This window comes from Canis lupus, chromosome 15 (assembly GCF_011100685.1).
Source record: "Canis lupus familiaris isolate Mischka breed German Shepherd chromosome 15, alternate assembly UU_Cfam_GSD_1.0, whole genome shotgun sequence".
NCBI classification, from domain to species: Eukaryota; Metazoa; Chordata; class Mammalia; order Carnivora; family Canidae; genus Canis; species Canis lupus.
Window position 1 is genome coordinate 33,232,735 of NC_049236.1, and position 16,027 is coordinate 33,248,761.

At 38.2% G+C, this 16,027-nt stretch overlaps 1 long non-coding RNA gene across 22 annotated transcripts in view; it reads right to left on the reverse strand.

Moving 5' to 3' along the window:
- LOC119869334 overlaps positions 1-16,027 on the reverse strand; it is an 82,866-nt gene that overhangs the window by 19,620 nt on the left and 47,219 nt on the right. The gene's annotated exons all lie outside the window — the stretch shown is intronic.

Genomic DNA, 16,027 nt, shown 5'->3' on the forward strand with positions numbered 1-16,027 from the left:
AAACTGTTGGAATTACCAGAAAAGGATTTGAAAATAACTAATATAAGTATATAAAAGAATTTACAGGAAAAGATAGATGTAATGGATGAAGAAATGGAATTTTCTAGGACAGAAATAGAAACAGTAAAAAAGAACCAAATGAAAAAAATTATAGAACTAAAAACACAATATCTAAAATTCTTTAAAAATGGGCTTAACAGCAATATATTAATCACGAATGCCTATTGTTCAAATTTCCTGCCATGGGGAGCAAAATTGACTAAGAGCCTAGCTACTGTTTTTCTGGATCTATCATGCGATTCATACCAAAGCCATGGTCCCAATAGGCTGCTCCCAGCCAATGGCATGACAGGTGTATTAATGTACATCCTTTTCTGTAAATTGTTGGACTTCTCCAATGGGTGACTTTAGGTCGAGTGATTCCCATCAGCCTGGAAAAACTTGTGTACTTCTGTTGCAAAAGTCTAAATTTCCTGTATAATCCTTCTTCCTTTCACATCTCCTCTTCTCCACAGGCATCAAATTTTGGTCATGGTCTGAAGGTTCTCTCTGCTGCTCCTACTCCCTCATTTTTTATCATTCACAGACATTTCCCCAATACATCTTTGGAAGTCTAATCCTATCTTTGCATCTACTTCTTAGTGTATCCAAACTAACACAAGAGGATTGTATACTTTAGAAGAAAGCATTAGTAAAATTAAAGATAAATTTTAGAGTGAGAAAGAAACAGTGGAGGAGAGACTGAAAAAAAGAGATTTTCCAATCTGAGTCTCAGGGAGGAAAAAGATTGAGAGAAAAAAGAACAGAGAGTATCCTAAGAGATAAAGTCAAACGGTCTTTACTAGACATGCAATTGAAATCTCAGAGGGAGACAAAAGAGAATATGTTTGAAAAACTAATGGCTGAGCAATTTTCAAATTTGATTAGAAATATCCACTCCAGGATCCCAGAAACTCAATGAATCTCAAGCAGAAAAAACACAAACCAAACAATACTGGGGTGGGGGACATCATGGCCAAATTGCTGAAAATCAAGAATAAAGAGAAACTCTTATATGCAACAAGTGAAGAGGAAACATTGCACAGAGAAACGACGACTTTTCATCAAAGGCTGAGTAGACCAGATGGCAATGGAACAACATCTTTGAGGTGTTGAGAAACAGGATTGTTGGTCTGAAGTTTTGTAACCTCCAACAATACCCTGTAATTGTGGGGAGGATATAGAGATGTTTTCAGATTGTCAAAATTGAGAGAGATTATTGCCAACAGATTCACACTTCAGAAGATGCCAAAGGAGGTTGCTTAGGTTGAGGGAGGAACTTTAGGGGAGGATAGAAGCCCAGTTCTACAGGAAACACTGAAGTGCACCAGATATAATAAATATGGAAAGGGGTTTTTTTTTTAACCCCTTTTTAAAATTTATTTGGTAGAAAGTTGACCATTTAAAGCAAAAATGATGGCAGTATGTTATAAGGTTTGTAACATGTGTAGAAGTAAAAATACATGAGGATCATGGCACCCAAGGCTAGAGAGGGTAGATGGAGGTATATTGCTGTGGGAGGTGTACTAACATAGGTACATTGTATGTAGGCAACATAAATATTGTTGCTTTATATACTAAGTGGTGTCATGTTATTTCAAACTAGACCGTGTTGAGGTATGGATGTATGTGTATCATGGTCCCACCAAAAGCACTAGAAAAATAAAACAAAGGTATAAAATTTAAAACAACAGAAACAAAAACCAATAATGACTACAATCTTCTGACCATGATCTGCAATAAGAAATGCTATATATCTATCACTACTAGTACACAAATTTTCCACAATACTCACACAGCAAACATACGTACACCAGAAAAAAAAATTATTCAAAGCAATGCTTATGATTACTAAGTGCAATTAATATTTTTTACTTTTTCATTTTTGTAACATCCATTATTATCCATTGAATCAATTTTACTACCAAATTCTTACAGTGGATCACAACTTGAAACTGGAAAAACGCTGTTCTATAGCATCTACTATCCAGCAAACCATTTACTTAAGAATTTTTTCATTTCCTTTTAATTAATGTTCATTAAAAAATTGCATGAAGAGTTCAAGTTATTCCCATTTTAGAAATAAGGAAACAGAAGCGGAGAAGTTACTTAACATTCCCAGGATTATAAGGCTAGTAAGTGAAAAGGGAATAGCTCAATATAGATATAAATATAATATAACTGCTATGCTTTTAATCACTACATCATACTGCCTCCATCTTGGCCACTGTAGCTGGGGACTTGGGGCCATTGATGGGTGCATGTAACTGGATGCATTTTTCTTGAGTAAAAGACTAGTTTTCATCTGTAAACTAAATACAAAAAAAAAAACCCACAAAAACAAAAAAAACCTGAAACCTTTAGTATGAAAGTCTTACCCAGCCCTAATTTACAGTTTGTTTTTTTCATACGAGATAACTAAGATCTGTTCACATTATTTGAGCAGATGCTTTGAAAGGCTCCAGTCACTCAACCACGATAAAGCTCTAACCTTCAAGGCTTCATATCCTATACTTTTCTTTGTATATGCTATTGGTGAGTGGGTGGCAACAGAAATCTACAAAACATGCAAATGAGAAACTTTAATCTACCGAGTCTATTTTTCAGTTCTGAGATTCTAAAAACCTATAATTCTAATCAAGGACCCAGCCACCTGCCATTCTATAACTAAGCCACAAGATAGGCGGTTGTTTAAATTGCTCAGAAAGTTATACAAAGACAGAGGTTCCTTTGTTTCTTTGTTAGCCTGCCCTGAAGTTTTGCAAGGCTTGATGTTAATTAAAGTCTCTTGGCGCAATTTAACCATATTTCTCTTCGTTTATTGTCTATCATATAGATAGAGTAACCTAGCTTTCCTTAGGATAATCATTTTTTTCAAATACTCGTATAATTGAAAATAACTATTCACTATTTAGCTTTTTCCTCTCTAGACTAAATAAATACGATCCCCTTAATCTTCCCCAGTCGGTTTGATTTTCTCTGTAATCATTTTGGTAGTGCCTCTTAGTTTCTTCATATGCATTTTAAAGGGTGGAACCCCACATTGATTGCATTACGCTAATAAGGGCCTGACCAATGCCAAGTATGGCTGGAGGATCTGCCCTTCTTGCCTGCTGTGCTCTTGCTAAAAGAGAGTTGAGTATTTTATCAGCATTTCTGAAAGCATTGTTGCCAGTTCTCTGGATGTCATCAGCTGAAGTTGAATCTCACTCACACAGACTGCCTTGAGCCAATGGGACCAGTGCTTTGCATTTTCTGTCTTGAAATATCTGCTAATATCTTTTATGACATTGGAATTTCTTCTTTCATTACTTGAATTTTCTTCTTCCTGTCTTTTTTATTTATTTATTTATTTTTATTTTTTTTCTTCCTGTCTTTTGTTAACATGTTTTTTTTTTTTTTAATTTATTTATGATAGTCATACAGAGAGAGAGAGAGAGGCAGAGACACAGGCAGAGGGAGAATCAGGCTTCATGCACCGGGAGCCCGACGTGGGATTCGATCCTGGGCCTCCAGGATCGCGCCCTGGGCCAAAGGCAGGCGCCAAACTGCTGCGCCACCCAGGGATCCCCTTCCTGTCTTTTTTAAATGCTTTTCTCTATTGTGACATTATTGTTTTTATCAATTTCAAGAATTTACATTAAGGATTTCAACCCTTGTGTTTGTCTATGTATTTTTTTTTAGGTTTGTATTTAATTGAATACTTTGCCAGTATTTTCTTTGTCGTTTCTTCCATTGTTTTTATGGAAAGTTCTTTTCCAAGATCAATCAATTATCTATATTTGTTTTAACTGTTTTAAGATTTTACACTTTCTTAACAATCAACTTTTTACTCAGACAGCATTAATTTTGCTGTTTATCCTAGGGTAAGATATGGTAAAAATGCCATATGTGCGTGTGAGAGTTTGCCAACTTTTCCAATTCATTCCTTTTCCATTGGTTTGTGGTACTTTCTTTATAACATGCGAAATTCTTGTATAATGACATGTTTCATTATTATCTGTTTATATATTACAAAGCATCAATATGCTTACATATAAAATGCTTTTGAGAAATAAACCACCTACAGAAAATTGAGAAAGAACACTCATGAAAGGAGAAATAAAATTTCTTACAAACATATGAAAAACATTGATCTTTATAGCTAAAGAAGTAAAAAATAAAATCATATACAACTTCTATTACATCAGAAAAGATTGTTTTTAATTATTATAACGTTATGGCTATTGAGATGTTTTGAAATACATGTTTTCAAACACTCCTGCTAGGATTCTTTTTCCTGATATTTTCTTTTGATAATTTTCAAATTTTCAGAAAATCTAAATGTATAGTATCATGAACATCCATACACCTCTCAACTGTATTCAGTAGTTGTTAACATTTGCCACATTGAATTCCTCCCTCTCTTTCTTTCTCCATATGTGATGATCACCAGGCAAGCTGTAATGTCTATTTCCATTAAGTATCCAAAGCTCATTCTTATATTTATTGCTTTATTGGAGGCAAAGAACTAGGATCTCTCCCTGGAACTTCTGCAAAATCATGATTTAGTAAAGGCTGGGGGGAGGGAGACCTCGGAGGAGGCACTGGTGGTAGAGGAGTTCTGTATATGTCTGTTTATGTATATACATAAATTAAATTATATATATATAATTCTTGCTGAACTATTTGAAAGCTGGTTACAAACATCATATGACTTCAGGTTCAAGATTTTAACTTACAGCTGGAGGTGTTTCAAACATGAACAATATCTCACAAAAGCAATTTGAAAAGATTCATCAAAGCCTTTCAGACATAAAATCGGCATAATAATTTCACATCTAAGCATTTGTTCAAAAATATTTTATTTTCATTCCTCAATCTGAACCTCCTTTTTTATTACATCCATTATAACATTAGTTCTTATTTATCATTCAATAGAAAACTACTCAGATTACTATAAAAGAGATATATAAAATCAATTCTAGCTTTTGACACTAATGGAATACATGTATGTGATAGCTTTTTTCCAGAAATGTGTTCTTTCATATATTCACTTATCCCACTAATATGTACTAAGCACTTTACAATACCAAAATAGATAGGATGTGGGCTTACTCTCAAAGAGTTTATTATTATGAGTGGCTTTTTAGGCCATGCCTAATAATTTAGACTTAGCTTAAAAGAGGAAAGTATTAAGGGATTTTAGATATAGGTATAATCTGATTTGCACTTCAGAATAGTTCTAAATACAATTTTAATGTTGAATCAGATGGGGAAAATATTTGTTAAGGAAAACAGTTGGGAGGCTATGATAGTAGCCCAGGTAGGTGAAATGAGAACAGGGAAGTAAGTAGACTGATTCAGGACAAATTAACTGGAAAGACGAAATAGTTTTTTTTTTTTTTTTTTTTTTTTTTAAGATTTGATTTTTTATTTGAGAGACAGAAAGCAAGAGAGCCTGTAGTCAAGCCGGGGAAGGACAGAGAGAGAGGGTCAGGTAGGAGAGAAGCAGACTCTCAGCTGAGCACACAGGCTACTGCAAGGCTGGATCTCAGGACCCTGAGATCATGACCTGAAATAATGACCTGAGCTGAAGTCAAGAGTTGGGTGTTCAACCAACTGAGCCACCTAGGCACCCCAGGTTTGTTGAACATTTGAGTTACATGAAAAGTAGAATTGAAGTTTCCCTTCCAGGTTTCTTAATTTGGGGTAGTTGTTGATCCATGGCTAGAGAGGCAGGAATGTAAAGTCAGGGGAAAGGATAGGGAGTACAATCATGGATTCAGTTTGGTACCTGCAAGATGCTCTGTAGCCTGGAGAATACATCAGCCTTCCTCTGGAGATATGATAAGAGCTATGGAATTAGATAAAAACTATGAATGTGGAAGACATCAGTGTATTGTCAGGAGTTAATGTTGTGGGAATAAATGAGATCATCCAAGAAGAGCATAGAAATTTAAGAAGAAAATTGAAGCTGGATTTCCAGGAAACATTTTAAAAGTAAACAAGGTGGGGGGGGAGGGAAGGAAAATATAGACAATAATTTGAATAATCTAGGGAAGGAAGATCTTCCTAAAAGCAAAATAGGATACTCAGAAATCACAAAAGACAACTGACTTAAGTCCATGAATTTTAATTTTTTTTATGACAAATGATGCCATTGAACAAAGTTAAAAGGTAAGCAACTGAAGAGGAGTACAATATGCCACCCCAAAATATGCCACTTTGGCATAAGGATTATTTGGAGCTGAAGGCAATTGAGATAGAACAGATATAAGAAAAGCTCTCTGTTCTACCTCTATTTGTATAAAAACAAGACATAAATTTATAAAGCTACCCCACCTCCAGGAAGGACAGAAGTGAATTCCTGGAGATACCCCAGAACCTTATCAGCCTAGAGACAAAACCAGAGAAATCTAGATAACAAACTTTACTGACCAGCCTGTATCTTTCACTAGCTCCCCCAGTATTTATCATCCAACAGTTACCCCTGCAAAGTCCTTTTCCTTTGTCTCATCTCTTCTGGAACAATGTATTGTTTTTTGTTAAGGTGCTATGTAAGGCCAAGTTCTTACCACCTGTTTGAGTTATTCATCCCTGAGTTCTCCCATGTGTATGTGCAACACACATGTTCATAAACATCTATTTGTTTTTCTCTTATTAACCTACCTTTTGTTGGTTTAATTTATAGGGCCTCAGGCAATGGACCTAAGATGGGTAGACAGAAACAAGTTTTCCTCCTCTATACCATACACTGTAATGCCCATGATAAAAAGCTCCTATAAAAACATAAGCAGAGAGCTAATGCCAAAAAGGAAAAATGGATAAACATATAAACAAACATTATGTACCAGAAAGAAAAATTCAAAAGACAATAAACGAATGGAAACATATACAACCTAACAAATAGTTGGAGAAATGCCAATTAAAATAATGGTGATGGGATAAGCACTGTGTGTTATACTGTATGTTGGCAAATTGAATTTAAATTTAAAAAATGTAGAAATAAAATAAAATAATGGTAAGATTCCATTTTTCACCCACCAAACTGGAAAAAAATTAAGGTATGTGTTCAATTTCAGCAAAGAAGTAAGAAAAGGAATGTGTCCACTCAGCATGTGGCTGATGGAGTTGTCAATGACCATCTCATTTTGGGAAACTAGCAACATATATTAAAATGTAAAGCACATGATGAAGCAATGTCAATTTCATCCTTGAAAGAAACAAAAACACCAACATTTTATATGTGTATGTATATGTTTGTAACTGTACATTTATTTAAAATATGTATCTGGGGATCCCTGGGTGGCGCAGCAGTTTGGCGCCTGCCTTTGGCCCAGGGCGCGATCCTGGAGACCCGGGATCGAATCCCACGTCAGGCTCCCGGTGCATGGAGCCTGCTTCTCCCTCTGACTGTGTCTCTGCCTCTCTCTCTCTCTCTCTGTGACTATCATAAATAAAAATTAAAAAAAATAAAATAAAATATGTATCTGTAAGAATATCTATTGTAACATTTTTAAGTAATTGCAAAAATGGATTGTTCAAAAATAGAGAAATAGTTGAATTAACTATGAACCATTTATACTACAGAATATCATGCTACTATAAATATAATTGGTGGGATCTGTATTAGCTGGCCAGAATAGATGTCCTGATGAATTAATAAGTGAAAAATAGCAAGTGTCAAATTTATGTGTATAGGTTGATTCCATCAGCACACAGCCTCCCCATATACGAGAACACGCATTTAGGTTTATCTGTCTAAGCACTCAGAAAAGAAATATGAGGAGAGGCACACATCAAACTACTAGCATTTGTTTTTCAGAGGAGTCAAAATGGGTTGGATGGAATAGGGAAGAGTCTCACCTTCTTCTCTATAAACCTTTGGATGGTTTCAAACCTTCCTTAGATTAGTAATGTTTTAAACTAAACTAAAAAATGCAAGAACAAAATACAAAACAGTGACTCGAGAACCTCCAAGAAGTTAACAGACAGCAGCCCTTTTTCATTTTTGTATATTTTACATTAACACATAAGTATAAAATATAAGAACATTATTCAAGCCAAAGCACACATCTCCTCTCACGACTTAACAAAAAAATTATTGTCGTATCAGGGGTCTTAATTTGCACCTAAGTAGTTCTTGACAGCAGAGGATTCAGACATGCTGGGGCATGCGTAGAGTCATAGCCCATGGGGGTTGATTTCCATGAGGAACTTCAAGAACTCCTCAGAAAATGTCACTTAAACAAGTGAGAGTCGGACACACACTTTTGGTCAAACAGTGCAGGGAGGAGTTTGATGATTTGGATGGAGCACGTTGTATGGGAAGAAAGATGAACATAACATCCTTACTATGTAATGTTTTCTGACACAGTTGAGAAGACAAGATTATACAATATGGGGACCAGAGTGGGAGACGTGGCACTGAAGTGGGTGCGCACATGGTGGGACTTGGGGGCCATTAGCAGGAAGCACCTGCAGTACCAGCAACAGCCGCAGTCACACTTGTGGACACAGTAGCATCACTGTGACACTGGAAGCCTTATCAGGTGTCCACGGGGTCTGCACTCACCACAGCAGGATTTGGAGCAGAGGAAGCTGTGCCTGAATAACTTGCCATCGGAGGCAGCAGGGAGGACCCTTCCTGTCCTGCTTTATTCACTTATTGTGGAGTCTAGAGTCTTCTTCATGATCATCTTAGATGGATAAACAGTATTTCATCAATATATGTAGTTTATAAAGCTTTTTTATTTTTTCTTTTTTTACTTTCTTTCTAGTATTATAGAAGTTTATACATATAGCCTTGTTTTGATGTTCAATCATTTTCCCAGAATAAATTTCCCAGGGCACACTAATGGATTCCAAAGACTTGGACAGTGGCAAAGGCATAATGATACACCGCCTTCTTGTTTTCCCAAAATATTGAACTAATTTAGCCTCCCATCAGCAATGTTTGAGTTATTCAGCTTTGGGCACAAATGGGACACTCAGGCACTGTGGTTTATATTTAAGAAAGTTTCATTGGGTATCTCCTATGTAAACAAAACCCCAAATTCTCAGCAGGGAGCTTAGATTTCATGGAAGGAAGCTGGTGTGCTAGGCCTGAAGTCCTTTCCAGTATTCCTTCAGCTTCATGTTCTTGGTTACATGAATGTTCCTTGGTTCCATCGCATGTTCCTTGGCTGCCTGTCATTGCAGTTGTGCAAACCCCTGATTTGTGTCATTTTTTTCCGTGTTTTACATGACTTCTTAATGTGAAGTCTCATAAGTTGCCCGGCAGCTTCTATTCCCTCCAACTTCCCATGTGGTCTCCCGAGTCCTGGGATGATTGTCTTTAGAAACCACCGCCCTGTCACCACCACATAAAAAATTTACTCACAGCTAAGAAAAATGCACCTGCCACGGGATCCTGTTTCTCCTGCTTGCAGACCGTCCACGTTCCAGTGGGTCTTTAGGAGACCCCGTCGTCTTCTTGGCCTGGGCAAGCCAATTTCTCTCCTTGGCACTGAGCTTATTTTCTCGGACAGCTCTCCCAGTACTTGGCATGTCCAAAGCTGCATGCTCTCTGTTTTCCCTTCCTTCTCCCTTCTGACTAAAGGACCGTGGTGGAAGACAAAATGCCTGGGTGACCACATCTTGCCCTCCCCTCGGACCATTCCAGATCGTCAGTCCTCAGAGCCTTGCAGACCGAGGCAAGCATCAGGTCCATCCCCTTTTTCGTGCATGGGCCACGTGCAATGGGGAGATCCCAGGCGGGTCCCCACCACACCGGCCATGCACCCTCCTGGCAGCGAGTCTTCTTCTGCTGCCACAGCCCCCACAGGGAGAAAAATTGGTCTACTGCTTTCATTTCTCCTTTGAGGGTTTTCAGTACAGATGATAGCCTCTGCTTGTCATGTTTGATGTGATCCTTTCTCTTCTGCTGACCTAAGTCATTTTGTTCTTGTTGTTGTACATGTGTTTACAATTCTTTATGTAGCCAAATCTGTCAGTCTTTTCCTTTGTGATTTCTTCTGTCACTTCAAAGTGGAAAAAAAAAATAATGATGGCTTCTTCAGGTATCTGACAGGCAATAACTTCCATTTTCTGCTAAATTTTCCATTATCTATCATGTTAGCCATTTAAAATGTATTTTGACAAGGAGGTATGACATTGGGGTACTAAATTGACTTTTTTTCCCCAAAAAGTGTTAGTTAAATATCCTAAATAATGAGTATTCAATAATTCTTCACTGTTCTTTTGAGATGTCTCTTGTTACCTATTACAGCCTATTACACTGTATGCTCATTTCCGAACTATGCTGTTCCATTTATCTACATGCTTATTCAAGGAAGACCTAGCTCCACTTTGCAAATGCTCCATTTTGCAAAATGCTAGTTAATGTTCTTAGCTGAGTGTGGTGTTGTGAAGTGCATGGGCACTGGAGACAGACGGCCTAGATTTGAACCACGGCTCAGCAATTTTTCAGTTCTCGTGTGAATGTGGCCAAGTTATCTAATCTCCCTTGGCCTCAGTTTCCTTATTTGTAAAATGAGGGCACTAAAGACAGGTATCTGTTTTCTGTGATGAGTTATTAAGTGAATTGTTCACTGTATGTGAAGCCTTTGGCATAGTACCTGGTGTATAGTAAGTGCTGAATAAATAGGATCTGTTTCTGTACATGCAAATTATACTCATTAAATTAAAAAAAATCCAATCAAGATTTTTGAGTTGGCTTATGTTCAAGCTGTAAACTGATTGAAAGAAATAGAAGTCTCTCTGATTTATCATTACTTTCAAGGAAAACGTCATGCCTTTCCATTCATCATCTTTAACATTCAGTGAAGTCTTACACTTTTGTTTATATTAAACAAGATGTGTAACTCTATTATAAGAATATTCTTAAATCATTTAGACATCATGTCATTATTCTGATGTGAGGTAAAAAGCTCCTAGTAATTCATAGATATTTGTTTTACATTCATCTTTTTGCTTTATTGAGGCCTATATGTTTTTTAGACTTTTCCTTTTAGTTAGAAGAAGACAATCACAATATCTAAAAATGACATTTTAATTTTGTTTGCAAATATTAATTCTTCTAGTTTTTAAAATATCTCCTTGCAGTGACCAGAACTTCAAAAACAATATTGAATACACATGAGAGTGGTCATTTTATTTTCTTACTGATTTAAAAAAAAAAAAGTTTCTAACAGGAGAAAGGACAATTTGGAATAAGACTTGACATTTGCTTTGTATCGATGGTATTTCTTATTAGCTTGAAACAGAACAAATCCCACAATTTTTCTGCACCTCAGTTTCTTTATCAATAAGACAAAGATGTGAACATTTATCTCTCAGCATCGTAGGAATAACTGAGACATCATATGTAAAGTGCCCGGAACTCATGACACCCACTACATTTTAATTCCATCCAGAGTACATTATTTTTCTATTAAGAAAATCTATTTTTCTATTCCTAAATTTCCAATGTTTCTATTATAAATGGATATTCAGATGGATAGTTCTTAAATGTACTGACTTTGTGATTAAAATCCAGCTTGAAAACCATTACAGTTTTATGTCTCCTGGCATTTATGACTTATTTCCAAACCCTAAAAATACACTTGTTTCATAATTATGCAATAAATATCTGCTGACAATTTTATTGAATGAATGAGCTTAGTTAATTGAAAGAAAAAAAATCCTAAAATTTGTTTGCAGGTAATTCATAAGCAGCAGTTCACAGCTGAATACCCTTTTCTTTGTCAAGTCTGGAAAAAAGGAACTTGAAAACTTAACAAATATACATATCTATCTATCTATATATATATATTTGTATATATATGTATACACTATATATGTATTATTCAGAGACAAAGCTTTTCTAAGAGGAAGAAAAGTTTTGTTTACTAAGGAAAAATAAGGAGATTTTTTTTAAAAATTGTTTTATTTGTATTAATGTTCTTGAAAACATTAGTGAATTTTGTTAATCAGGTACTACTAACACAGAGAAAGAAGTAAATCAGTCTTTATGCTTATATTTAATTTACATTACGCTTGCTCATGGCTAGCATTTACACTTTTCGCCTCGAATTTCATCATATCACATTTTGCCTGAAATAGCTAGTGTTCCAGTTACTTTTCTCTTAATGACCTATATATGATATTGGCCAACATGTTAAGACCCAGTGCGGGGGAAAGTGAGAGAGAGACCGGAGAAATAATATAGATTACCAAATTTAGAATCTGTGTATTTCCTTAGTAACAGTAGGTGTATTTCCTTAGTAACAGTAGGATGCTGCATAGTATTTCAGAGAGTTAGTTTTTCCTTTGACTACTCGTCATGGAGAGCTGTCCATGTGCCAAGCAGTTTCTGTGCACTTACTCCTTGAATCCTTACCATCACTATGAGATATAAGCACTGCTCCCTTCATCTCCCGTGGACTGAGGCTCAGAGAGGTGAAGGCACTAGCCTGAGGTCACACCCCTGCTTCATACCAATGGGGGCGAGAGTTGAAGCCAGATCTAGAGACTTTGGGGCAATACTCATACCCCTGTGCTATGCAACCTCTGCAGGAGGGACTGCATCTGGGTGTAGGTTGTACCCTTGTCTGGAAACAAACACAGTCACAGACTTATTGGTGGCAGCAAAGCAAGCTCTGGACACTAAGCTACTTCTCTGTCTCCCTCACACACAGATGGACCGATTTGAAATGTTTACCCTCTATCAGGTAAATACAAATTCCAAGGTGGTGGCTTGCTCTGGGAGGAGAGGCAAGAGGGTCTGTTAGAGCCAAGGGAGGAACACACAGGGAGATACAAGTTATTGATACTCTTCTGGTCCTTAGGTTGTATGGTGGTTTCATGGGTCATCATTATATTATTATTCTCTAGGGTGTATCAAATTTTATATAAATATGTAATTTTAAACTACTAAACAGAGCAAAAAAAATCTCTAAGCACAGTTCAAAGGTAAAGAATATGAACAATGAACAATTCCTATTCTCTCTCTTTTTTTAAATGTTTTTTATTTTACTTTATTTTATTTTTTTATTTTTTAAGATTTTATTTATTCATTCATGAGAGACAGAGAGAGAGAGAGAGAGAGAGGCAGAGACACAGGCAGAGGGAGAAGCAGGCTCCATGCAGGGAGCCTGACGTGGGACTTGATCCCGGGGCTCCAGGATCAGGCCCTGGGCTGAAGGCAGCGCTAAACTATTGAGCCACCTGGGCTGCCCCTATTCTCTCTCTCTATAGTGACCAAAAGTACCCAAACCAGGCCAAGCTCCTGATTCTTTTCTCCTGACAATCGCAGCCTCCTGTTAGGAAGACCTGGGGGTTGCCAGACCAGAATTTGGGGAATTATTTATGCTGGAAAATAACACAAAATGTTTTTCTTTAAGAACTAGTCCTCGTGGGATGCCTGGGTGGCTCAGCAGTTGAGCATCTGCCTTTGGCTCAGGTCATGATCCTGGGGGTCCTGGGATCCAGTCCCACCTGGGGATCCCCGTGGGGAGCCTGCTTCTCCCTCTGCCTGTGTCTCTGCCTCTCTCTCTGTGTTTCACATGAATAAATAAAATCTAAAAAAAAAAAAAAAGAACTAGTCCTCTTTTAATCAAAGCATCACGAGGCCAAGGAAAAAATAATTCGAGAAAGCAGGCTGCTTCATTGTCAACAATTCATAAATACTTCACTGAAGGGCAAGGACCACACTTTATTCCCCTTGCCTCATCCCCAAGCACCCAGAGCAAGGCCTTGCACTTAGTAGGAGGACAATTGATGTTGCCGAATCAATGTATGAATGGATGAGTCAAGTTTCACCATTTCCATGGAAATTTTAAATGTCACTCTTCTCAAAATCTGATCATGCTGCTCAACCTACTAAAAATTTCATAATGAACCGCCCACAAACACAATCTTGTATGAATATCCCCTGTGTTCCCCAAATCCTTTGTGACCTATAGACACAATTGCTGAACATGAGTCATGCTTCTACCACTGCTCCCACACAACTGGTATTTTTAATGCCCCAGCATTTCCTGAAGTCGAAGCCTCAGGAAATGGTTTGTACAATAATGACCTCACCCTCCCCATGTTCCCCTTCCCCTACCACAGAATCCCAGAATAACTGAACAGGTGTCCAAATACCTAGAATTACCCAAGAAACTTTACAACCTATCTTCTGTTTCTTCTCGAAGTCACGAGGATAACCTCTTACCCTTTGGAGTTTGAAAGGAATGTGCCCATGAACTAGCCATGCCCATGTTTGTGCTTTATTTATATCTAGATATGGGTTATTCCTAAAACTGGCAAGTTTCCCTACACACCAGGACTCAATCATTATAACGTAGTGGTGAAAGTTACGGGCTCCAGGGTCCAGCAGCCCTGAAGATCAAATTTTGATTCTGACAATAACTATGTGTTTTTGGGAAACTCAGCCTTTCAGAGCATTAATATCTGTAAAATGGAAATAATAGAGGAAACAGTGTCTTGGAATGTTGTGAACATCAAATAGCATGACCCTTGGAAACCGCTCATCTCTGGTCTGACACACAGTTCAACACTCGGTCCTTGTTAATGGTTGTTATTGTGTCATGTCTTCCCAGACCTCAGGCCCAGGGGATCTGTCTCAGACACCATTTATGACTTTGTGCTCATTGTGCCCACTCAGGGCCTTTGGGTGTCCAGATGCCTTCAGAAGCTTACCTGGCTCCACTCATTCTTGAGAGCACTGCCAGGCTGCTCTCTGAGGATCAGAAGCCAAAGGGAGACCACAGGTGAGAAGGGAGCTGATCAAACCACCTGGTCTCACCCACCCAGGTTCAAAGCAAACAAAGTTGCCACATGAGAGTGGGAGGGGAAATGTTTACACAGGGAGGCTCCTTTGAACTCTCCCAATAAAAGTCCACACTTCTTTGGTAAAGAGTATGTTTGTCTTACAATTTTTCTTTAAAGGGAAACCCGACAGTAAAGATGATATGGAAAATAAAAGGCAACCTGATGATGAGAACCAGACTCCTGCTATTGACACCAGCCCATCTGAGAAGCTTCCCAAGGGACTTTTCTAGGCTGTCCAAACAGCACAGGACAGAGTAACTTCAGGAGGATGCCCCCGGGGTGCAGTCAACTGAAATTGCCCTGGAAATCCGATTGGAACAGCTCAGCCGCCAGGGGAGGGAGAGGGCGGGATGCACAGGACGCCAAGCCACCAAGCGTGCAGCCCTGCAGAGGAGCACACACAAAGCGGCCCTAGAGGACTTGTCCTAGGGGTGCAGTTAGGAAGAAAAGGACCCCACTGGTACCGCCAGGAAACAGTGGCAGTCAGGGCAGGCCGGCCCTGGCAACCAGCACCAAACTGGCTCAGGCTGAGCAAAACCTTTCTGTGCACATGGCATGAAAGCAGACTCCTCAGAGGCTCAGACTCCATGGAGTTAAGGACCAACAACAAAAAGACATTAACCTCTCTTCTAAATGATATTTCACGGCCATCAAACAGTCATGACAGGCCCATCAAAGGAGCAGCCCATCTATGTAGGCTGGTGGGAGGTGCTCCCAGCAATTCAGACACACTGGCAGTCCCAGGGAGGGGAACACAGCCCCTGGGGTCTCTGTATTTACCAAGGGCAGAGTTTCGCATAACAAATGTTCCATGCATAATCTTTACTTGGCAGAATTTTTTTCTGGAGCCAATAAGGGGTCCTCTGTCCTAACTGAGGTCCTAATTATTGGGAAAACAAAATGGCTAATACTTCTAGAAATCAGCAGGTAGGATTAGTATGATGGACAAGGAGCCCTCCAATTTACACTCAGAGATCGGCTCTGTGTGACCCTGAGTGTGTGATACTCTTTAGTTTCCTCACCTATAAACATTTTCTTTAGGGACAGCTTGTGGGTTCTTTGGAATACTCCCACCCTAAGTTATTTATTTTTTCCTTCTAAAATTTTTACTTGAGGCTTAGCACACATGCCATAAAGTGTACCAAGAGATATAATATTCTTACTTTGAATTTTATACCTTTCAGGG